This window comes from Lutjanus erythropterus, chromosome 2, assembly GCF_056507025.1.
Source record: "Lutjanus erythropterus isolate fLutEry1 chromosome 2, fLutEry1.hap2, whole genome shotgun sequence".
Taxonomy (NCBI): domain Eukaryota; kingdom Metazoa; phylum Chordata; class Actinopteri; order Lutjaniformes; family Lutjanidae; genus Lutjanus; species Lutjanus erythropterus.
The window spans coordinates 32,079,752-32,106,375 of record NC_139318.1 but is presented as its reverse complement, the minus strand read 5'-3'; the positions used below and the strand labels follow the sequence as shown (position 1 = coordinate 32,106,375).

General features: G+C 39.0%; 1 long non-coding RNA gene across 1 annotated transcript in view; it reads right to left on the bottom strand.

Annotated features, from left to right (window-relative positions):
• Positions 1 to 5,896: 5,896 nt before the first annotated feature.
• Positions 5,897 to 26,624, bottom strand: part of LOC146331959 (uncharacterized) — a 28,022-nt gene continuing 7,294 nt past the window's right edge. The window contains exons 3-4 of the long non-coding RNA XR_014772598.1: positions 12,142 to 12,244; positions 5,897 to 6,360 (exon numbers count right to left, since the gene is read on the bottom strand). This is a non-coding gene — a long non-coding RNA (uncharacterized LOC146331959). The remainder of the gene's footprint in view (positions 6,361 to 12,141; positions 12,245 to 26,624) is intronic.

The following is a 26,624-nucleotide window of genomic DNA, read 5'->3' as shown; positions in this document are numbered from 1 at the left end:
CTCTTCTCTCGGCTTCACCCATCTCCTGTCCCGGCCTGCTGTGTTTATCATCTGCGGAGTCAGAGTCCTGATCCGAGCTATTGTATATCACCTTGCCTTCAGCCGTGTTCACTGAAAGGCTGCTGAGCCTGATTCAGTTTTCCACGGTGTAAATATAAACACTTCCCCAGTGCTCCGAGCTGCAGGTCTGGCCAGACTCCAGTCATACTAGGGCCTTTAGCTACACAGCTAACTGAGCTAAAGGCAGTTAGGAGGCTAGCTACAGTCAAAGAGACTTACAATAGAAAGTATAGTGAGCAGCAGTTGGCGGTTACTCTGGTGATACACTGCTTTTGTTTGGAGTTAACTTTGACAGGTGGCCATATTTTACATGCTGGTCCTTCACCCTCAGGGTTTATATAGCAACGTCATCATGCAGAACCCAATGTCACAACACACGGGGCAAAGCCATTTTAGAATGGCTTTGAAAACAGCATTTTGACGCAAAAACCTACTGAAACCAAATTTTGAGTGTTTGGATTTGTGTACTGGGAAGATAGAGAAGGATATAAAACCTCAAATACCCAAAAATGATTGTAGGCTTCATTTAAGGATTTATTTTGACCGAATCAGTGTTGGTGTCTGTTAGAAGAACGGAAACATTAACCAAGATGATTTTGATGGGTTCTCTTTGGTTTCTGTCTGTGGAGTTTAACTTGTGAGTTAACAGGAATTAAGTTAGAGAGAAACTTGACTTCAGATGGTGTACAGTTGTATTTGTCTTTTTAATAAGGAAAGTAGGTGTAGGAATATTTACTTTCTTGACATTTTGTGAGTTTATTCTGTTTCTTTATTGGACATAGTAAACTTAATGTAGCAAACTTGTGGTTGGGATCCATGTGCAAGCTTGCACCTTGAAAAACACTGACTGCTCCCACTGTGCCACTGTCTCACATGTGCACCCTGGAGGATCTCACTTGTGAAATAACTTAGATGAGACATGAAGCATTAACCTTATTACCAAGGAGGATAGGGAAAATTAAGGAAATGGAGAGCGAAAAAGGTGTTATAATCCATTCTATAGTTCTGGGGAATGGGGAGGAGGAGGTCTCATTTATCTTATGTGAAGATACACATCCCAACAATACTTCTGTGGATAAAAACTGGCCACAAGCCTGGCCTGTTGTGCCAGTGTAAACAAAAAAAGCAAGACTTAGCATCTTCCCCCCTGCTGTTCACACGGTGATCAGCAAAAGTGTATCTCTGGAAACTCGCTGTCAGGCAGAATGGATTGTACTTAATTTCCAATAAGGTGCTTAAGAGCGATCCCTAATCATGCCTTTAATTAGAATCCCTTGGTCATTAAGGGGAGATAATTCAGTGAAAAATAACTCTGCTCTCTGTGGGAGCAGCAAAGCGGCAGACGGACGAACGGTCTGCTCTGTACACAGGCCAATTCCTCTACGATGTCACAGAAGGCCTAACTACGCAGGTTAAAAAGGCTTCATGTATCTGCCGTTCACAAGACATTCAGCAAAAAATAGAATTATACTACCTAGTATTATTGTTGAGCAAGAAGAATTCCACTGATTTTACATTTAAACTCGCTTTGGCCTTCCTCTTATTGAAGTAGCCAGCAAAAACTCTAAATCCTTTCACCACCAACGACAGTAAACCAGATGAACATATACTGAGCTTGTGCAGACCCAAAATACAGAAGCCGATATTTTAAAGGCATGTTAAAGGCCCTGAAAAACTTTTTATTCCCTTTAGCTTTTTAATGTATACATAGAAATCTTACCTAAATACACAATGGCAAAACTTGGAAGAGGTTTGGATCTTTCACTTGAAAGATTTCTGTTTCTTTGTCTGTTTTTAATCTCACTGATTTAAGTAAAGAGGATTTGGTGAGGAAAAAGGTGTGTGTATTTTGTTTTCTAACTTTGTCATAAATATTTAGTGTTACAAAGAAACACTAAAGATTTTAAATCACTTTTTCAGGAGCTTTAAAGAGCAACTTTACCTAATGAAAGTCCCAGCCCATTCTCATTCCAAGGTCATCAAATACAGATGTTTTGTCACGCCCCTCAGCGTCTCATACAAGGGACGTTTTAGGTTCTGTTCAAGATGCACTGACATTTGATAAAAACTCACCTGGCAACATACTCAAAATTGCCTCTGCAGTAGTTTCTGTTCCAGTATCTCAAGGACCACATTTTGCCACAATGACACACACACACACACACACACACACACACACACACACACACACACACACACACACACACACACACACACACACACACACACACACACACACACAGATGCTCAAGGGAAAAACAATACCTGCCACACACTTTTGTGGCTGGTATGAAATCCTAGCTACAGTGGGACATCGTGTGGCACTCAAACATTTTCCTGAACACTAGAAAAACATTTCTCAGCGTAATGCATTTACTACTTCCAGTCTATCACACTAGAGGAATGTTTGGGAGAATTCAGTGTTGTTCCAGTGTGTGCTCGGTGTTATTTTTGTGTTATGTATTATCTCTATCAGTCGTGTGTCACTTGTTTTCTCATTTATGTTGTAATTGTTTGTCTTGTTTGTGCGTGTGCCTGAGATTCAATCTGTGACTGTGCATGTGTGTGTGCGTATGTGGATATATAGTGGCGTTTGATTAATAATCTTCTTTCATTACAGTAATCAGGTCTGGGATCGGCAGCGGTGGCAGGATGACTTAGAACTCTGGGTCTCGCCTCATTAACTCTCTGTGTCCAACGAGCGACACCCTCGCGACAAATTGGAATTGCCTGAGCACCCTGACTCAGACTCTGTCAGGCTCCTCTGCAGCAAGTCCAGAGAAAGTTAAGATTATATTCCTTACCCTTCAGTCTTTTGTCTCACAATAATTACTGAGATCATGTCCCAAATAACCTGACTCCTCTTCCTCAAGAGGCATTTTATTCAACATGGTACTGGTGCAGACAGTACAGTTACAACAGTCTTTTAATATTTGTGTATTTAAAAGCATTACCTGAACCCTTTTCTTTCATTTAATCCTATTCAACACTGTTAACCCAAAGTTCATCTTTCCTTTGTCTCTGCTCCTCTATTTATTGCTTTCAATTCATCTTCTTATATATCAGGTACTAAATATATTCTCGTCGTTACCGTGAATGGTCTCCTGCCTCCAATAACCCAGTGACAGTTTGTTACTTTGAACAGAACGGATGAAAACAAATGCTCCGTTTACATCAAAAACACCCTTGGTAAATACACTTCGTAGCTGTAACAGCCTGGAAATCTGGCCTCCAGCGGAGTGTGTTTTTGAACTCATTAGGCATCACTAACACCCACTTGTACATTTGAAGTGAGACACTTTTCTAAAGCTTGACCCAAGTTTGTTGCAAATTCGGAGAGCTGTGGAAGATAAGGATGTAATGAGAGTGTCTGTGTGTGATTAGATGCTGTATATTCATGTATATGAAATATCTGTGGACATGTGCTACTGTATGTGTTGGAGCCTGTCCATGTGGTTTCACATTCACACATTTTAAGATATCTAGATAGAGTGCCTGAGGCTTAAATAATGACCTGCTGTCATTTCCCTGCCCTCTGAATCCCCACTCTTAATCAGCCCCCTCCATGTGCAGTCATACAATTTAATTAGCTGCCGACCAATGTTATTACTAAAACTAATCATAAATGCCCCTACCAGACTCCAATCACATCCTGGTGTTCATTTTATTTTGCTATGGTGAAACTGGTAGATACACTGGCTTGCACCAAAGATTAATTTAATCTAAAATTCTCATCAGAATTTAGTAAAACTAGGTTTAAAATGAATAAATCCAGATTTAAAATTAAGCACGGCTCTTTCACGCAATTCAAAATGCAACTGTTTAATGAATCCAAGTTCAGTCATGTTAACAGAAATTAGAATTAAAAAATGGAGATGCTTGATTGAAGAGAAGAAAAAATTTTAAGCTAATTTAAAAGTTTGGTGCAACATAAATTCTATTCAAAATTTAGTGTGACTATATTTATAAGTTTACTCTGGGTTAAAAATTAATCCTTGTTGGTCCAACCCAGCCTTGAAAATTACTGAATTTTCATTTATTAAGCAAAATTAAAAAAACAAATATCTTGCTATAGACTGCCCCTGTGTTGTAAAGCCATATCACTCAGTGCTGGTGTGATGAGACAAGAGGGAAAAAAAACTCTGACATTATGTAAAGCGACCCCTTTGGAAATTTAAACGTGACAATAATGAGTGAACACAAAAAGAAATATTTTCATGCTTCAGAGTCAAATCATTATCAAAGCTTCATCCCTGGAAGCATTCAGACTCGACAGAGCAGGGGGCCTCTTAACCACGACAGTTCAATGTTAAGATCCTGGCTCTGCGTCCCTGTGTTGAAGCTAAATAACCTCCATATTTCCCTGTGTGGCTGACACTAATGGGAACCATGCTGCGTCGCACAACTCACCGCCCTGCCTGTGTGCGCTCACTGATGCTCAACGTACTGATTGGGTTGGTGACGGAGGTCATCCTTTTCTGTGCTGACCACAAGTTGTGAAGCAAAACTTCAATAACCCGCTGGGCTAATGCAATTAGTAGCCAACAACCATATAACTTACACAAGCAATGAGTGCTGCCCAGAGGGGATGAACACTGTTCAGGTCTGCGCGTGATAAACAATGAGGTCTTTACAAAGGGAGAATAGGGAAGGGGGGGAGGGAAGAGTAATGTTATGATTCAGTCTTGGTGTTATCAAGTCATCAGTGTGAGGTTAGGGTGAGAGAGGAAGAAAGAAAGGTGAACAGTGTGCTACAGTATCAGCGTGGGATAGGATGTTATCTCAGAGGAATTTTGTCAGTTTTGTCCTCGGTATCAGAGCTTCATATCTGATGAACACTCCACGGTTACAGTGTTCACACTGTCAAAGATATGGCACCACTAAAAGTGTTTTTTTCACTGTGCTGCTACACAAGCACAACGGGAAGATAGAGGTCAGAAATCTTACGTTTTTTGGGTTTCAGGGAAAATGATAATATTTTGTTGCACAGATCATTCAACAATGGCTGAACTATATATACTGTATGCATTTCTGCATATTTAATTGGACATACAAGTTTCAGTAGATTTAGGCAGGCCTTTTTTGAAATAACAGAATAATAATAAAAAGAAAAAACACGATCAACCTCACCTACGCACTTTTAAACAAGGTTTACTACTAGTTATAAAAGTTAATTTTCACATTTTGTGGATCGACTCTGATATCATATATGCATTTTTACTATTTCACAGCTAAGTTCTAGATGCTTTAAAGGTCATGTTTAATCAAACCATTATATGACAATACACTGGTGTAGCACTTAACATTGTGGTGTTCACTGTGGTGAGTGCATTACACTTTCTTCACATATTATTCAGAAAAAACACAAATATCTATGATAATTTAAGGAAACCGTCACCAGGCAAACATAAAGCAACTTTCCCTTTAACACAAAGCATCCAGGGGATACATAGTCTTGTCCCTCGTTGCAGTTTGACCTTCAACCTGATCACAATCAGCACCTGATGTAATTAATGAGGTGATTAATTGCTGTATTGATCCACTGATCAATCAAACAGCTCTTGGGAAGAAATTGAAACCCTACACCCAGTGTAATTACTGGGAATATTAGGAGTTTAATTGGATACTGAGGTCTATTTCTATGTAGTATGTTACTGTGAACTTTTGTGGTACAAGTTGTTAAAATAATAGTACCACTAATGTAAATAACTTCAAAGTGTGTGAATACTGTGTGAGTACATTTTGAATAAAACACTATAGTTCTAACCATTACCAAAAAAGTAGGTACACAATCACAAACCACATAATTTAAAATGTTTATTTTGTTTCCTTTTTGATTTTAGTACAAAATAAGTAATTGCACAGTTTAAGATATGGCTGGGAAAATAAAGTCAATCTTATGAACCCACGAGTACCTCAATTATTGGATTGTTATCGACACTGCACCAGGTGAGCAATTTTGGCAGCACAGGAGAAAATAAATAATAAATCCCACCTGCTGTCTTTCACAGCCAACCTTCAACTTGTAGATGTTTACATGGACTCCTGTCAGAAAGGAGAGTCGCCTAGCGAAACTAGGAGTATGAGAGATAAAGTGTGTGACAGTGAAAACATGATGGAAAACACAGGTAGTAAGAGCACAGAGGAAAACACAGAGAGGTGAAATGAGGTGGTAGTAGTGGAGGCTTGTAGTCTGGGAAGGTGACCCTGAGATACAGGCAGGGCTGTTCATTTAGGCAGGCAGGGAGCAAAGCAGTGACAGCCAGCACCAGAGTAGTCGTGGACCCATGGAGAGAGGCACTGTAGCAGATGGAATAAGAGAATTTAGATTAAACAATCCCACACTGCACAATGTCACCATGTTGATCCTGTTCTCTTATTAGAGGTGATGTTAGCCTCTTGTACCTGAAGGATTCGGTAGGAAAGAATTGGACTCCTCTGATATACAACCTTTTTAAGAGCATTATTACAAAATTCATGCATTCTTTTCAAGGTAACTGATGGCTAACTGTTTAATGATGAGGATGCAACTTAAGGGTTTTAATTATTGATTAATCCTTATTTATGTATTAATCAATTCATTGTTTAGTCTACAGCAATTTAGAAAATAGCTAAAAGAACCCATCGAAATAGCCTGAAGAGAAGTCTTCAATTTACTTTACTTTACAAAAAACCCCAAAGATATTCAACTTACAGGGTTTGTACAGCTTTTTAATAATATAATCAAGCACCTTTAAGTTACCTTAACTAAAAATTCAGACTTTCAAAACCTTTTCCATCACAACTAACATGTTATCTTAAATGCAATTAAAAAATCCTTTATACCCCCAGCAATCAATGTATACTATCACTTTGTTTATTATATTTCATGTTAAAACTTTGTATGAACCCTGACATAACAATATATAAAACTGAGAAAATCAGCAAATCTTCTCATTTGAGAAGCTGATATCAGGGAATGTTTGGCATTTTTTTGATAACTAACGAGGGCTACAGACTCTATTAATCACATAATTATTTCAGCATTAAACTTTGGCTGTGCATTTTTGCATGACATTTCTTGCATTCCTGTGTTTAAGGAACACATGTATCCAACACTGAGTGCTGTCAGCAAACACACCTTGAGCACCTGATCTGTTGGAAATACCACAGAAGCAGCACAATTCTGCTCAGATAAGTTGCACCACTATCTACAACAGTGATCAGTGTCTTTGGATGACTTCATGAAATCATTATTGAATGTTGTCTTTTCTGCATTATGTGAAATGTGTGCATGCATTGTCTTTTGTTGTCATATCCAGTACGTGCATCATTTCCTGTGAATCCTTTGAACATGGCTATGCAACCCAGCCAATAACAATGCAAACTACAGTATCAGAGACAATTACAGAATGTAAATCTATTGATCTATTGATTGTACCAGCTGAGTATTTTTGTCACCTAACGCTAGGCTTGGGGAGTAATAACTATAGGCTATGGTGGTGATACCCAGCAGCATGGGCATCAGAAGCTTGGACACAATGCATTCTGGTAAATGTAGGCACTACTGGCATGACTCTGCAAGCAGGAGAAATGTCAATACAGCATGTACTTTGGAACTTATTGCTTCAATTGACTACATTTACCACCTGATTGGACATCCACCTTAAAAGTGATGAATTTCCCCTTTAAAAAAGGAATTTTCAAGTAGAATACGCAAGAACTCAGCAATTTCAAATGCTTGGCTGGGAAGTCATACAAGCCTTACAGTAGACAATGACCCCATGTGGAATTCAATCTGAGCATGAAAAAGAGACAGAGTAAGAAGAAAAGACTGAGATCAGACTGAGTGTGTCCAGGGTTGACCAAACTCATCAATACTGAATAACTGGACTTCTAATTTTTACACCTCAGTCTCATTCCCCATTCCAAGGGCACATGGGCTACTCAGAGTGTGATTGCAGTGTGGCTGTAGCAGTGATGCTCCCTCCATTGTGGCTGGACCGGCCAGCTGCCTGATGTATTATATCTTCTGATTACCACCCACCATACACACTGATAAGATCCCAGCTGGAACAGGACAGGGGCCAGAGTGCCAACACTCAGTCTGTATGTCTTTTGTAAGCCAGTATCAGCATGCCTGTGCATATGAGCATGTTTGTCTGCTGGCTACTCAAACATCAGCACGCCTGAATGTATTAGTGAAGACCGCCTGACGTCAGCACTTCACATCTGGACAGTGAGAAAAAAAAAGGTGAATACGAAGACACCATTACTCATATACAAGCACCTGAACAGAGGTGCTCATGCACACACAATCCATATACTCAGCCTGTCAAACGTGCATAAAACACAAATAGATGCAGTTCAAACACTTTATTCTTGTCAAATGTACCAAAATAAATACATTTTAGTACATTTTGATTTTGGAAATTTAGATGTCCACAGTCTTGACAATAAAATAAACGCATGTTAGTGAATGTTAACAGAAATATTATGATGTAAGTGGGGTGAAATGTGTTTTCATGCTTTTTGTTATGTACAACATTTATTTTTTTTCCTTTCATGTAACATATAACCATTCTGGATATTTTTGATATAATGTTTTTTCTATTTTGTTTCTATTTGAGGTACTATTATCCCTGTGCTGAAGGATTTCCCAAATGCTTGGAAGGGGAGAGGGCAAGAGGTGTTGTGAAAGCCCACCACTAAATGCCACTACACACTGGTCCTTTAATAATTTGAAATGAACTATTGTCTCAGAGGTCTTATCACTATATTACAGGCATTTTAATGTTGTGTTCACTGCTGAATGTCATTAGATTATATAGGTGCCCTTTTTGGGATTTTAATCCACTAATGGAAATAAAATAACAAATAATCTGAACACTCCATCACCAGGGTTGCTTAAGTTTAGCACTTTGGTTGTCTCAACTGTCCATACAGAGTGAAATGGTAACAATTATTAATGTAATAATAAAAAGGGAAGACATGGCGGCTTCACTCGTGAGTTAGCCATATATTGGAAGTAACCAGATGGTCTCATTGTATCCACACTGTTCGCTGTTGTTGCAACTACCAAGCTGCAGAGATCATTTTGCTTTATTATTGCCATCGTTGTGCTTCTTGTCATGACAGAGCCATTTTTCAACAAGACTCTCTCTTCTAACTAATTCATTTTCTAGAAACAGAATTTATCTCCCATTACTCTGCACATACAGAAACACAATCATATTTTCTCTTCAATGAAAAAGAGAGGGAAAAGGGCTTTTGTTGCCAGAGAATGTCTCATCCTTTTTTTTCCCGATGGCGAGTTCTTGATGATCACCGCTGTATGTAAACTGTCTGAATTTATAATGTGGCACTGAGGGATGCATTAATTTTCTTGGCCACTTGTCTGATTCAATATTATGTGTTTAGCTGAGAATGCTGCCTCTTCTTCTCACTTGTGTTACAAAACTCCTCTGGGAAAACAATTATTGTGCCAAACTCACCTCTGAAAATTTCAAATAATGACTGAAAATAGATGTACAGATGTTTATCTCTCCCTTCAGTCTGATGTTGATATGACACTTGTCTGTATGTCGCTCAAAGGTATTCTGCTCTTTTCCCACAGGAACATGTGTATATGATAGCTGCTCTGCCATTGATGATGTACACAAACCTCCCTTCAAGAGTATGAACACACACATACAAACACATACATTCATGCACGTCAATGCAAAAAACATCCACACGGATCATAAATGCCACACAGGTATAGATGGATTTTTTTTTACATCAACAGCCCGTAGCCATTTTTTCCTCATCTTTCCCTTCTTCTCACTCCATCTTTTCCTCATCCTTCTTTCTGTCTTTCCCCTCATCTCCTGAACCTCCAGAGGGTTCCTCCTGATTCATTATTTCCTGTCAACATGTGTCTCCTGAGGCCTGCCATGCACTGGAGCCCCTTCTCTAACTTCAGTTGAGCTGGTAAATTGATACACATCCCCTCTTCCTCAACAGCTGAACCCAATGTGATCTCACTTTAACTTTTAAACAGGTAAGAGGTGCTTTTTATTGAATCATGTGGAAAGGTTTGTGCTCTTGACTCCCGGTTCATCTTGAGGTGCTGCCAGCTGCATATAGCTTTAACACTTGAGCAGGGACCAAAATTAGCACCAGGCAACAGCCATATGCTGGTAAAATATGCAAATTGCTAGTAGATTTGTCTCACTTACCAGCCAAAAACATGGGAATCTTTTGAGCGGCTGGCAATTTTAACCTCCCGAGTACCTGCTGAGGACAATGCTACAACTGAAAAGTTCCCCTTTATTTCAGTGGCATTTCTCTATAACAATAGGAGAGTTTTGAATATATGGCTATATCAATTTTGACCACTTGGTCTTCTCCTCTAGTTTTTAAATGAGAAATATGTAATATATTTATTGTACTAAATCATGCAATAACTGTGATATGTCATAACACACTAAGTACACATGCTAAATTAAAATACTGGCTTCTCCGACAACAATGCTACAGCCAGCATGTTCTCCTTTGAAATTTCCATTCTGGGCCGGAACAGCTGTTTTTCTTGGTCTGTTTTATGTTTATTGAGGATAAAATTAATGCTGAATATTTGCAGAATGAGTAAGTATCTGTTTATGAGTCATAAGAAATCCTCATTAATCTTTTAAAAATCGCAGATATTTATAAATGGTGAAACCTGGCAATATGCTAATGGAGTCTGGCAGGCAGTAATGCAGACAATTACTAAACTCCAACTTCAGAATGTGTTTTTTGGAGTAGGTTTTCGGAATAGCAGGCTTAGCTTTACATTGACACACAATTGACTCTTATAAACAGCTGATCATCTTATAATGTATAGGACTTGTCATCATTTGTCATTGTAAAAATATAATCTTCCACTCATCTTGCACTTTTGTTCAATGTCCCTGCATCCTGCAGGCATCCTGTCTGCCCTTCGGGTTTGGGGAGGAGGGGACGGGGGGAAACAATTCGCTCCAACCATAGATTATAAATTAAATAAATCCTCAATCTATTTAATATACTGTCTATGGCTGTGATGTGCATTTGGACTGCAGTACTCATTTCTAAATGCTGCGGTCTTACATATTTCTCCTTTGAATTGTGACAAATCCATTTGCCCCTCTCAAGGCCCTCCTTGTAACAGCAGCTATTTGGAGGTAGAGTATATCAGCAGGTTGCACCAAAAATGGTGGTTTGTGGAATTTGAGCTCATTTAAATGGCATCATAGCACCCCAAAAAGATTAAGCTGGAGTAGAAGAAGAATATTAAGAGCATAGTTTTGATGCCAGAGTTATGTAAATAAATGACATGGCTTACTAGGCCTACATAAGAGTGACCAGCACACTGCCTTGGCTTAAGTCATGTCAATTTATATAGCCTACATAAATATTAAAAAAGCAGCAACAATATGTTATGGATGTAAAGTTGTCACCTTTCTTAGAGCATAAAGAGATGTTTCAATACAGACCATGGCAGGTCACTGAATGGTTGAACAAGTATAAAAATGATGTGAATCATAAGCTATGGCCTTAATAGGGGTTTTCTGTGTCTCAGACTGTGGGCCTCCCCTGTATTGAGTTAAAAATGCTTACTTTTGCTCAATTCCTGGATATCTATGGGATCATAATTATGTTATTTGTTCCCACCGACACTCAGCAATTGAGCCAAGATAGCTTAATATTGCTGTTTTACATAACAACACGAAAATACACCAAATACATAAAAAGGTCTGTCCAAGGGCTTCTCTTAGTTTCTGACTCTGGGAAAACAGTAAAATTCCCCAATACTGTCTCTCTGAACTATCTCTTTAACTAAATCATACACATTTAGGCCATTCTATGTGATTTACTTTTTATCACTAATATAATAACTTGAAACTGTTTGGAGTCCCCTAGGGAGGCCCGCCTCCCACTTTAAGAACCTCTGATCTATGCCAAGGAGCACTGAATCTGTTCTGGAGGCTTGTCATGACACTTTCTGAATGTCTTAATTTGTCAGCCTTCTGTACTTTTATATACATAGATGTGCGCAGGCACACACAGAGACCAAAGAAACAAGAACAAATGCCTTACTCTGCATCTTGTTTTCTTGCCCCTCCTGGTAAAAGGATCCATTGATTCTGTCAAGCCTGCATCAGTCCATCACATCTCTGCCTTTAGTTGGTATTTGCTTTATCTGGGGACATGAAGAGAAGAGAGGGAGGGAACAGATCAGATGTGATTTATCCGGTGTTGGACAGCAAGCTAGTAAACTATACATGCTGAAGAGGATCATGAGGTCACAGAGGCGAAGGTCACAACTGTATAAATACTGACACGGCAGTCCTAGACATGATTGGTGTGTGAAGAATGGGAGATGTGATTGTGAGTGTGGGAGACATGGAAATTCAGTATTTAAAAACTGTGTTTTAAAAGCAGATCCATACTCACCTCCTTTTACAGCTTTTTTTTAAAAATATATTACCATACCTCTCCATTCTTTTAATGTAAGAATACAATATTAACTTTTGAACATTATCATATCATAACCACAGAGCTTTCTATAAAGACTGTCACTTGTTTCTGTGAGTTATGGGCAGTGGCAAACCAATCTGGCACCAGGTTCTTGGGGTCAGACACCTTAATGATCTGACCTGAGACCTTGGACTGACATGTTGGTGATTGAGGTAAAAAACAGTGGCAGTGCCAGTGTGAACTAGGTCTGTGCAGTTTGAGAGGTTATCATCACAGTATATAGGCATAGGCATAACAGGCATAACTGTATTGCAGTGGTTCTCAAATAGGGGTCTGCATACTCCCAAAGGTCCGTGACACTCTGCCAGGGTCTCCAATAAAAGTTTTCAGATTTATTCATTTAAATTTTCATGATACACTTTTCTTTTTCCTACACAAGCCAAGTGTTTTTCAAAAGTGCCAACCTTTTCCCAACTATTTCTAAGGATGACTGTAATATATTTAACAAACCATCTGGTAAGGTCAACCATTAATCACAACATTACTGCAATATAGCCAAGTGCAATATCCAAATCACAGAACTAGAAAAGAATTGCAATTTGACAAAGCAGCATTATTATGAAATACTGTAGTGCTGCAGAGATGCCCCAGCCTAAAAATCTTGTTCTTCAGGTGTAAGAAAACATACTTGCTTGGGACAGACCCCAACAAATATTGCATCATCAAGATTTTAAGTGTTTCTTCCAGTAAAAATGAAAGGTATGATGCAAATATGATCACACACACTAATCATATTGCAATCGCAATTTCAGTCAAAACAAGCACAATATGATTTATTTTTATACCATTTCATGCAGCCCTAGTTCTAATCTAACAATCTTTGATTATTAATAAATATAGCCTAAATCTTCCTCCTGCCAGTCAGGCATGTGTTAACCATTGATGCTGGAAACAGGCTAGGCCTATTATTGTTCCTTTAATGCTTTTTATTGGGCCTGTTTCGTATTACTATAATTTTAATGCGTCAGCATCTCACTAATAGATTTTTCTTGTGTTGTCCTATAAAATAACTAAAACTATATATATTCCAAGGGGCATGCATGAGCATCCTTAGCTGAGAAAAAACTGAGAACCTCTGCTGTATTGTATGCATTTTGGAACTGATATGAAATTATGACTATTATGACATACAGAAGATTAATTCAATTACTTTGGATGTGACATTTCTGTCGATCAGTTATATCATAGTGTTATCAGATTTAATCTGCATGTATCCATTAATTTATTCATTACATCAGTGTCCAGATCATTTTCCTCAAAGTTAACTATAATGTAAAAAGGTAAGGTAAAGGCAGTATTATACTGGGGCTATGATTGGGGTTTTAGGTATCAGACACTTCCACTGGAAAAACAACAACTAGGCCTACAAAAAATGCTGTACCAAAGGTTAACAGTGTCACATATTCAGGCAGGAAAAATACCAAATTTAGAAATTAATATGTGAACAGCTAGCATTTTTCTCTCGAAGAGCTGCCAGCATTTCTTTGCCAAGCACAAACTGGAGATCCCCTGCCAATGCAATGTAAACGAACTATTTTAATGTCTTTCTAGTGTGAATGACTGCAATGACTCCAACTTCCCCTGACATTGTTTTAAGTACAGCTTAACATTTAACATCTTTATATCCTTTGACATTTGGCAACTAAACTGTTTCTCTCCCCCTTTTTCTCCCCCCTGCCTCCGACTGTGTCCTAGCAGTCCTGTGGCTGTGAAGGTCGGCCTGTCTCTTTTCACATACGACCCCAACTGACTGTGCTGCCTTTGGGGCAAGAACCGTAAAGAACTGCAGGTTTGTGTGCACATACTGAACACTTACATGTATGTATTTGCGGGTGCTGATGCATGTAGGTACAGTACAAGGCATGAATGAATGAGCTGAGCTAATTAACAACAGGAACATCCTAAACCCGACAAGGTACCAAACGCAGTTAAAAAAAAAAAAAAAAAAAATCCATACAATATATATGGGCTGATATTTGTTTACAACATAACCATAAACACACAACCTAAAACTATTTTTGAAGAGGACTGGCTGATCTTTTATTTCAAAAATATGTGATATGTTTGAATTTAAATCATACTCTAATGTCACAGTCCAGGCATGCACTATTTGTACTATGGCAGTTATGGATACTGGTAATAAAAAATATCTTGACATGTATGGCTGATTGTTTGCTAATATAGTTAACCTTTTCTTTGTTTATTTTTATCATTTCAAGTCTCTGAGAATATCAGGATGATGGCTTGTGTGTACTTTTTTCTTATTTGTGTTTTTGTATACTTGTTCTAAAAATTCAAAATAAAATATAATAATAAAAAAAAAGCTGTGTGTATGGAATGGGACATTTTCCAGTATAAAATTAAACTTGTCAGTGCTCTCTGGTGGACAGACTGTTTTAAAAAAGACTGCCAACATATATTTGGCATACCTTGACTGTAATTTCTTGTTATTTACTAGCCTACATATTTGCCAGCACCAATATATTTGTAAAAAGATAATATCAGCCACTAATATAAGCTGGCTAATCTATTGTTCAGGCTCTAATAAAAACCATGGATCAAAGCAAAAAGAAGAATGAATTGGTATTCTTTTAAAACAGCCATCTAACCAAACAATATTAAAATGCTGATATTAATAAAAAAAAAAATAGATAAAACATAAAAAAGGATATGTTCTTGTATACATTTTCCTCTGTGTATAAATGTAAAAATGTTTACAAACATTTCTATTCTTTTATATGCTTACTTCATTTAATATTCAAAAAATATTCCATACTTGTGGTAGCACCAGGCAAGGCATTTGACTAAGGAGCGATGGACAATATTTAATTTTTGCAGATGTAGCTGATACATGCACACATTTTTTCCCACTTAATTGCAGAGAACATCAGTAGTCTGTAGTTTTAAATTAACATATTATTATGCTCACTCTTATCATGATGGCCTACTGACAGATGCAGACACAAAATATAATGGGCCTAGCAAGACCATATTCTTATCTTAAATTTCTTTACTGTTTTTTCATACAGTGGGCTTGTCATGTCGGATTCAACAAATGCTCCTAACTTCAGATAACTGTGTAAATAAGCCGCTTGTGCATATTTCTGTGCATGTATCAGAAAGTATTCATTCATGAAAAGGGCATCAAAGAGTAAAAAGAACTTTATGAGTTTAGCGATTAAAGTCCTGCTTTCAGACATCCATGAAGGAAAATCTGTCATTTTAACAGCATCAGCAATGGAATTAAGGGACCTGTTAAAGACAAGAAATAGGAAAAACGAGTGCTGTTAATGTCATGTCGCCCAAGGGTCAAACTGCCACTGAAAGAAAGAAGAAATATTTTCGATATGAAAATGGCTTAAAAAGAAACATCTCACCAAAGCAAGCAGATCCAATGACAGGGGATCAAGGGGAAATATCAATCAGAGAGATGGAGGACAGAATATGCGCCATAATAGGTCATGTTGCACTGGGATTATATCAGTTTTAATGATTTTATCTTTACCCTTAAAAAATTGTAAATTGGAATTGGCCAAGACAATTGCAATCTGTGCATCTCTGCCTAAATCACTCATACAAACCACTTACGAACAAATCTGTTCAAGTGTTTTTTGCATGAGGCCCAATGCTTTTCAAAATGTACACATTCACTGGACAAAACAAAAAAACTACTGCTGAGAGCTTTGTTATCGCTGGTGCTTTTTTCTCTTTGTTCTTCAGAAATTCATCGTAATGACTGGGATCACAGCTCCTAAGATGGAGAATTAAATTTGTATTGTTGAAGAAATGCGATTTGGCTCATTCTCACAAACACTGACACTGAGCAATCATTGTAGATAGCAATTCTGCTATCCATTTTAGCTTTTCACTATACCTCCACACCGCAGACATACTCTTGTCAAGTGTGCATAATTTAAGCCTCATCTTATCGACCTGTCATGTGGGCAGGAAAGTTCATTTTGGGCCCATACCTACCTTTCATTGTGCATGTGCTGATACTATTTTGTATCCCTAAAAGTAAACGTGTGGGATCCAGAAATAGTGTAGAAAGTCCAACTCATATCAACCAACAGAGCCTCTCTTTAGAGGAAATTGTTGTTCTTGCACAGGAGGTGCAGAATTGCCACAAGCGACTGAATGGTGTCTTAAATTAAATTAGCCTGGGAGAAGATAACACATTTGGTTACCATGCTGCTCTGGTCCCAGGGGACCCAATGTCCAATGAAACAAATAGTTCAGTGATATCAAGTGAAGAGACAAACAGAGCTAACAGCAGTCTGCAGGGACAGTCTGAGTATAGGAAGGGGACCCACCAGCCCCATCTATATCTATAGAGGGTGTATGTATGGTACAATATCATTTGTTTCAGGGTATATTCCAACAGCTCCATGTTGTGTGTTAGATACCAATCTTTCAATCTACAGCCACATGTTTATTCATTAAAATTCAAACTGAAAACAAATGCTTGCAAGCATTAGGATTAGTTCTCGTGGACACTATTTCTTAAAGCCATACAAATTCAGTACAGATATACTGTCTACCTGAGCAGGCAGGCAGTGTAAGCATATCATCTGAGTGATCCCAGTCATGAAAATTGAATTGCACTGCTGGACCATGACTGACACACACCCTTCTGTGCCTTTCCATCCACTTCATCGCAGTTGCATTCATTGAAAGAAATCCAAATTTCACACAGGCACAAGTAAGGGGCACAGAGAAGATTGTGCAACATAAAGCTCCAAAGTGCAATATGAGAGAGAACATTTGGCCTGCCGAGCACCTGGTGTAAATAAATTCATACACCTTGTTAACAGCTTTATGTGTGATGAATGTAATTTGACTAAAAGATTAATTTCAAAGAAAAGCACCAAGATATTAGTTTCTCAGCAAACACCCACAGTATGCTGGAAAAGAATTATGCAGCAAAAATTACATTATTATATTAATGTTAATTCAGATTGTGTAGATAAGAAGGTACAATGAACATGCAAAGATGTCCTCCAATCCTCAGTTATCAAGAGGCAAAGCAAAGTTCAGTGGTCTGACATGAAGGACTTACACAGTAGTGATTACACTATTCTTCATCTTCTGAAATGCTGTTACCATATCATATTCCTATACAATCTGCTATCATCTATTTCTGGTTAGAGCTTACATTCTTAAGAGGAAATGTTTCACTACATTATATTGATCTAACATTATTGATTATGATATACACTACCGGTTAAAAGTTTTAGAACACCCCAATTTTTCCATTTTTTCACGTGAAAGCACAGAAATAAACAATTGAAGTTAAAAAAGAAATCATGGAATCAATTTATAAACCAAAATATATTCTAAACTTCTGACTCATCAAAGTAGCCACCTTTGGCAGATATAACAGCTGAACACACTCGTGGAATTTTTTCTACAATGGAAATCAAATATTCTTCAGAAAGTTCTTCCTGACTCTGTTGCAGAAGTTCCCATAAATGTGTGGCACTTGTAGGTTGCTTTGCTTTCACTTTTCTGTCCAGTTCATCCCAAACCAGCTCAATGGGGTTTAAGTCTGGAGACTGTGTTGGCCACTCCACGTTTTCAAGCTTACCATCTTGTTCTTTTTTCCTAAGGTAGTTCTGGACTTATGTTTAGAGTCATTACCTTGCTGTAGGATGAACCCCTTACCAACTAGGCGCATACCAGAGGGTACTGCATGGCGCTGCAGAATGCTGTGGTGGCTGTTTTGGTTCAGGGTGCCTCTCTCTCTGTACAAGTCACTGACCCTGGATCCAGCAAAACAGCCCCAGACCATCATGCCTCCTCCTCCATGTTTGACAGTTGATGTCATACACTGAGGAACCATCCTTTCACTTTTACTCGACGATATACAAAAATCCTGTGTGATGAACTGAAGATTTCAAATTTTGATTCATCAGTCCATAACACCTTCTTCCAGTCTTCAGTAGTCCATTGGCAGGGTTTCATGGCCCAGGCAAGCCTCTTTTTCTTATTCTGACGTCTCAGTAATGGCTTTCTTGCTGCAACTCGACCTGTCAAACCTGCAACTCGAAGTCTTCTCTTCACAGTTGAAACAGAGACTTGTTTACTATGACCACTATTAAGCTGTACTTGAAGCTGTTGTCCTGTGAGCCGCCTATCATACAAGCTGTTGACTCTCAGAAACTTGTCTTCTGATTCTGTTGTGGCTTTGGGTCCGCCAGACCTCTTCCTGTCAGAGTTTCCCCCAGTTTCTGAGTGCCTTTTGATGGTGAAGGAAACTGTATTCACTGACACCTTGACTTTCTTCGCAGTTTCTCTGTAGGAAAGACCTACATTTTAAGTGTTGTGATGGTCTGTCTCTCTTCTATTGTTAATTGCCTATTTCTTTCCATTTTTATAGAAACACACTACTTTCTACAGTACAATACTGTTCAAATAATGTTCATGAGGGTATGGTATCACAGTGCGTTCCAACACTACTTTTATGCAGACAGAGGGGATTGTAAGGAATCAAGAAAAGTTGGGACTGTGGGAATTAGTAGCACCAACTTTCAAAGCTTGATCAACCTCCATTGAACAGATTGAGATGAGTTGACAAACAATCTCAAATACAGAAGGCTTTTAAATTACGATGTTAAGATGGTAGAGGGCTCAGTGGTCGATGACTCAGGCTCATCTTGCTGGGGTCAGATCTAAACTTTCAGACTCATCAGTTGAAGCTGCAGTCTGCGCAACATGCTAACTTTAAGTGCGTTACCACACTAACTTCTGCTTGTTTACAAATGAGGCTGACAGGAATTTGGTCTTGAATAGGAAAAGCAGGCACATTACAGGTCAGGTGGGATCACCAAAGTCACCAGGAATTCACCTGACTAAGAAATCAGCAGCCTCACTGGGATTGCCATTCATAAAGCCCCACCACTGGAGCGCATAAAACCTGAGCTGAATAAATTTAATTAAATATATAATAGCCAAATGGTGTCTACTAGCCACCAGAGGGAAACACCCTAACCTTTGTTAATATCCGCTCCCTGAGTCCCAATATTCATTTGTAGAATCGGCACTACAAAGTAACTACAAAACTGCTTCCCTCAGGTTTGATTTGACAGTCCATCTCTCAGAATCTGTCTGTAGAGGCCCAGTGTATTCTCCAGAGGGTATTTGTTGATCAGTGGCACCATTCTGTCATTCAACCATACAAGTGATTTACCTGAAGACAAAGACTTGAAACAATACAGTCAGTGCCCATCAATCTTTCCCTCTGTCACTCTTCTGGTTCTTCAAGGAGTTGTGTCTACAGCCACCACTTAAAATATTACAAACACATATCCAAAGTTTAAAAAAGTCCAATGGATAGGGTCCATGAGTACAGTTATTTAAATAGAGTGGAGGGGTCATAAAAAAGTAGGAAAATAGACACAGAAACACAGATTTTTGTTTCCCTAACACAAAAAGGGGAATACATAAACAGCAAAACAAAAATAAACAACAAAAACAGCAATATCTACACCAGCTATCGGCCTGGCTCATACTGGCCCAGAATTTCACAAACTGTGCGTTTCTACTTATCGCCGAAGTGTCTCAAATACATTTGTAAATTGAAACTGCAAAAAATACACAGCATGGTGCATTTTGCAACTGGACTTGGGTTGCATATTTTGAGAATTTCCCTGATAGCTGAAAACAAAGTTGAAAACAATCATTTATTGTTAACATCCCTAAATTTCCAACTTTTCACTGGTTTAAATGACTGTTTTGCAGAACCGCATCATGGTAGTTTTCCTGAACTTTTCTCAAGAGGGGGAAAACTGCTTACGTTCTATTGATTTCTCTTTTTTTTAATTCCCCTTTCCCATTCTGCAAACTCTTCACTTTTTTCTGCCCATCTGTAAGTCCTGCATTTCCCACCAGTAGATAACAGTTATCTGCACAATTATTTGTAGCGAAGTGATGGTCAATAGAGCTAATATAAAATGGTTAAAGAACAAGCAGCCTGATACCCAAAAACACATTAGCATGAGTGGGTTTGAAGGCAGAAGCCACCAGGATGACTATTAAATGAGATGGGGTGTGAGAGACATGGAAATGTATTCTGAGTGTGTGGCTGGTGGCATTACCACCTCCACCACCACCTGTCAACACACACTCCATGTGCACACACACACACTAACATAAGCACAGTCACATGACAGAGAGAGGGAGAGAACTACAGAGAAAAATTGCATGTAGCCAACACACAGGCACACACCAGTCAAATCACTCTGCCTTACAAACAGTTACTTTACACACAGAGGCACTAGTGTGTGTCTGGTCCATCTGCTGAGAGAGGACAGCAAAACGAGACCATGTAGGAGAGGAGAGGAGAGGAGAGGAGAGGAGAGGAGAGGATGACAGTAATGTGTTTCACTGTCACTGTTGAGAGAGCATAAAGCATTCTAATTGAAGATAACAGAAAACTGATAAACCTGCAGAGTAACATGAAGATAAACAGCCTTATGTCTCAAATACATGCTTGTGCCCGCAGAACATTATGGTAGTTCAGAACCAAGCGCATGAAATATATAAGTACATTCTACATCACAGACATTTGCAGACAAGCATATCCACAAACAAACAGAAAAATGTGTGCATGAAAGCAAGTAGCACCAGGCAACCAGCCTGCATGACAGAGACATCTCTGTCCATGAAACCTATATTCAAAACTGAAGAGAAATTTAAAACATTATACAACTACAGCAAGATGGAGGCATCGCGTACAAGTAGAAACAACTTTAGAGCTGAAATAAGTTAAATTATTGACTGGTCGATCGACAAAAAAAAAAAACAATCTGCAATTCTTTTGATTATTGAATAATTTTCTGGCTCAAACTTCTTATGATATGCTTCTTTTTTGTGTGTCATACCATTGTAAACTACATATATATTTGAGTGTTGGACTGTTCATTGGACAAAGCAAGACATCTGAAGACATTAGCTTGAACTCTGGGATACTTAGATGGACATTTTCTCACTGTCCAAAACCAAGGTCCAACCCAAGGTACATGAACCTTGCTGTTATACTGTGTATATATATTCTGGGAATTGATCGGATAGTTGAATACATTTTGTTATGTTTTGTTTTTATTGCATTTGGCATCTAATTATGATTACTAATTTTATTTTTTTTTAAGACACAGAGCCGAACGCAACTGGCTCAAAGAACCAAAACTAAGGTATACCCACCTTTGTGAGCTACATACATTCTTGGTAGCTGAGGCAAACTGCCCACTGTCCACATACACTGCAAGTACAGCAAGGCGCACCATGGGACAGCAGGCTAAGGGCTAGGGTTTTCCACTGGCAATTTTGTTTCTTAACCTTTCTGGGTGACAGAAGTGGTGTGGAAGTATAGGGCAGCTGCGGACAGCTGAGGATGTTGGCGCTAGAAGTGGACTTGGAGAGAGCAGCTTGTATGTGGAGAAGCTGGATCAACAGAGAAAACAGTCTTGCAAGTACTCAGTACCATAGAAAAAAATATGTCTTACCTTGTACTTATAAGATTATAAGGCCTGCTTTTACCTTGCTGGTTTTAGCCTATTAGCCTTTTGATAACTTGGGTTCCACCTCCAGCATTTTGCTGTATTTAATGTTTTTTTTTGTTTTGTTTTTTACAGAGAATGCTGTATGTTTTTCGTTCTAGCTTGTTTGGAGCATGTGTAGTCCCTCAAAATGGAGTGCCGGGTACATGGGAAATGTTCGTACCGAGTGTGAGAGGGAGTGTGGCTGTGCTGACAGGGTGAAGGGGGAAAAAAGACAGAAATAGAGTTGTTTGTGAGTTTATTTTGAGCTCCATTACCCCTATTACAGATGAGTATCTGCTCTCCACCCTCTTCTAAATGCTGAGGATGCAGGTGGCCCACTGAGGAAAGCACCTATTAATCTCTCCCTGGCCATCTACCTATCTGTCTGCCCATTTATTCATCAGCTCTTCTGATGACAATCCACCCTGTCCATTCCACTATTCTTCTGCCTCTCCTCCATCTTTCAGATAATCACTCCATCAACACATCCATCTGTGCACCCATCCAGCAATTCATCTACCCATCCATTTATCTTCCCATCATTCATCCATTTGTCTATCATCTATCCATCCATCCATCCTAACACACACGCTTGCTTCCATCAGCTTCCAGCAGCTCCATCAAGACTGCATCTCAGCTGTTTAAAGTGCCTCACATGAATACAACAGGCCGTTCTGTTAGTCGTCCAATCAGACAAACGGAAAACAAAGGAGCTTTTCGATCAATAGACGGGCCAAACTGTAATCACTCCTGTGACTCCATAGTTGTGGGAAAATGCAAAATACAGCAACAGGGGAAAACAATTAAAAACCTTGATAGACAACAACGTACCGACACAGTTCAGAGGCGTGGGTGATAACGTTGATTACCAAGACAGTCTCGTCTTTGAAATCAATTACCAGTTTGCAGATATCCTGTAATTGAAATGGATTAGTGTTCAAGGATTATTCTCCAGTGCCATGTACAGTAAGACACTGATTGTGTAAAACTAGACACACAGAGTATTTACAGATTAAAGGAACAGTTTGATATTTTGGGAATTGTGCGTATTTCCTTGATGAAAAGGTAGATACCACTCTCATGACACATACACTAAATAGAAATATCAAACTACCATGAGAAGGTGATTTGCTTAACTGAGCACAAAGTCTAAAAATGGAAGAAAAGTGCAACCAGCAGCTCTGTCCAACATAATATTGTCAAAAATATTGATATATCAATGAATAGGGATGTCCCGAAACAACTTTTTCACTTCCAATACGATACCGATATTGCAGCCTTGAGTATTGGCCGATACCGATATCAATCCGATACGATATCAGCACGAATCATACATACTTTTATTACTTATTTTGTAGTGTGGAATGTTAGAAAAGGCTTGATCAAGTGATGTTACTCAAACAGAGAACAATAATCAGCAACCAGAGTCACTTATGGATAGAAGTGCTGGAGCGGAAAATGGACTGCTTATCGGAGTGCTTATATCGAAGATTTTAGATGCAGCCCGATAAAATCCGATACTCATTTTTTGGCTGATATCGGACCGATATCCGATATCAATATCAGATCGGGACACCCCTATTGATAAATATTGATACCAAATATTTGAAAGGCATTCAATACTCTCTTTTTGCTGTATTGATACTCCAGTAACAGGTACCATTTCCTTCCTCTGTTTTGTCTTCAACGGTGTGTTGACACACATGGCTACAGTGAAACACAGTCCTGCTCCCTCTCTCTTACCCACAGTTCTGTCTTCTTCTCATCACTCTTCTCATTTACTATATCCCTTTTCATTCTAATGTTCTCTTGTTTTGTGCATATAGGCCATGTAGCAACTGACTGACACTTTTAGTTGAATGTACTGAGCTTAATTTGACACATATGGATTGAATGCCAATCACCGGTGAGCACTTGCTGAAAAAGAGAACTGACAGTCAGCACTTTGATATGTTTTCAAAGCAAGAGGTGACTAGCACACACTGCAGGTGCCTCAATTAAAAAAAACTACATTTAATATTTTAGATTTTATATATCAGGGGAAACAGTCTTGAAAAATTACAAAATATGCCAAAGAAATACTGTACAAAGTGCATGACAAAGGAAACAGTCACAAAAAAAGTAACCAAGAGAGACTCGATAGACACACACAAAACAAGTAAACACAAAATGTAGATCGGCATACAATCATAATGCACACTTAGAGCAGTTTAGTCATTCAGTTACCTGAGAGTTTAAACGTGCAGTAGATTGTGTTGGACAAGCCTGGACAATTTTTTCCTCAATAGATTAAAAGTAGTTACTATGCATACATAGTTTATTCAGATCAGAAACTGATAGATAGAAAATACAGTGAGTTGATTATCTGCATTTTGTCATCTTTAAAAGGTGAACAACAGACGCGTACACTGTTTTTAATGAATGAACTTAAATTGGAGGAGCTTTTTTTTCCAACATGATGTTCCCCTGAGGTGATGTGCAGTGTAGGGCTGTCTGTCTTACCAAACTGCCAGCTGCTGTTCAGATCAACTGGATCACAGTAATTAGTCAGATTCTCTTTAACAAGCACTCCTCGTATTTCTGGTGGTGAATCAAACTGTGTCCAACATCACTGAAGAACATCTTGAAGTAACTCCAGCATCATCAAAGTTTCAGGGAATTAAAGGTGAGAGAATGATAACTATTGGAGGGCTACTATTACTTTTTATTATTTTGTAAAGAATATTAACTGGCGACTTGTCCAGGTTGTACCCTGCCTCTCACCCAGCGTCAGCTGGGATAGGCTCCAGCCCCCTGTGACCCTTCAAGGATAAGCGGTTATGGACAATGACCAGGGTTTTCAAAATGGCATCTAGGAACCAACAAGAGTCCTTGAGTGGGTTGTAGGGAGTCCCCAGCAAAAGAAGGAATGGAATATTTTGAGTTTTATTATGTTTTTTGGAAGTTTGAATAACAAGGGAGGAAATAGGGTTGGTTGTTTTGATTGATTGCAATTTATAGTGATTCTAGTTTGATCAGTGATAGACTAGGAATCCTTTATTATCTTCGATCCCCAAAAATAAAAATAAAAAATACTCAGGATTCCTTAAGACAGAATCCTTTATTATAAATTGGGGGTTCATGGTCTAATGTGCATCTGTTGTGGGGTCCTTGACATCACAATGTTTGAGAAGCGCTGGCTGTGAATGATATCACCCTCGAGAGAATAAAAACAAAATATTTATTATTTGCAACATTTAGACAATTATGACTTTATTGAATTCTGATTGATTCATCCTCTGTTCTCTCAACAGAACATCTACATTTGTCTACAAAGGTGAACCTCACTGGTAATATTAGAGGAAGAGGAGAAACAAATGCAGAGGGAAGAGCTTAGCCGCACATGTCATTCTCTGACACCCCTCCAGGCCAACCATTAGCAAGCAAGAGGCAATCACCATTTCATCAACGTTCACTGCACGGCCTCTCCCCCTCTCTCTTTTATTCATGTCTTCTTTCTTTTTTGTTTTGTTTTTCCTCCTCCATTTCTCATTTTCATTCCATTTTCATCACTCTTCTCCCTCTCGGAGCTCTTCTCTCCTTCCCTTGGTTGACAGTAGCGGTGGATGCATCAATTCATCTGCCTCTGTATGCGCTGATGAATGTTAATTTGAGTGAAGAATGCAACCCCATTGTGTAAGATTTTGCATGTACGTGTGACTACCACAGGTGTGTATGTGTGTGTATGAGTGTGTGCTGATGTTTGTGCGCATGCAGCCACCTCAGGGTGACCTGATGCACCCTGATGGCAGCAGAGGAGAGCATGGCGTCCAGCAGCGCAGCTGTTATGGGATAATGGAGGATGTATCACTCGTTTCTCTCATTATAGGTCTCTATCACCGTCTCACATAAACACACAGCTCTTACCGCTCCCTTTCCTCTCACTCACACAGACAGACAGACAGACAGACAGACAGACAGACAGACAGACACACACACACACACAGACACACACACACACACACACACACACACACACACACACACACCTGTATCCAGTCCCTTCCCTCCCTCTCTGAGAGGCTTCACTCACCACCTTATCGGCTTAAACCAGCTCTGACAGTGCTGGCCCCACTCACACACACCTTGTCTCGGGGGCAGACCACATTATGAAACAATTACTCCCTTAATTGACAGTTAATTAATCTAAAGTCAATTTGACCTTGCCAGGCTAACCTTGAGATTGAGAGCCGTGGTACTCATGACACTGAGGTGAGGAACTGGGTTGATGGTGGGATGGAGGGAGCAGAAGATGAACAAGCAGGGAAGGATGGAGGGTAAATGACAGACTGATGTCAGCTTATCTCTACACCAGCGCAGAAATCACTCGCAGTATCTTCTTGTCTGAGTGAAGATAGACTGCACTAGTGTGGGATATGTTTCTGTGTGTGTAATGGGGCCTGTTTGTGTGTGCAACATTACACCTTATCAGACAATTGCCAGCTGATTCTGCTGAGTTGATCT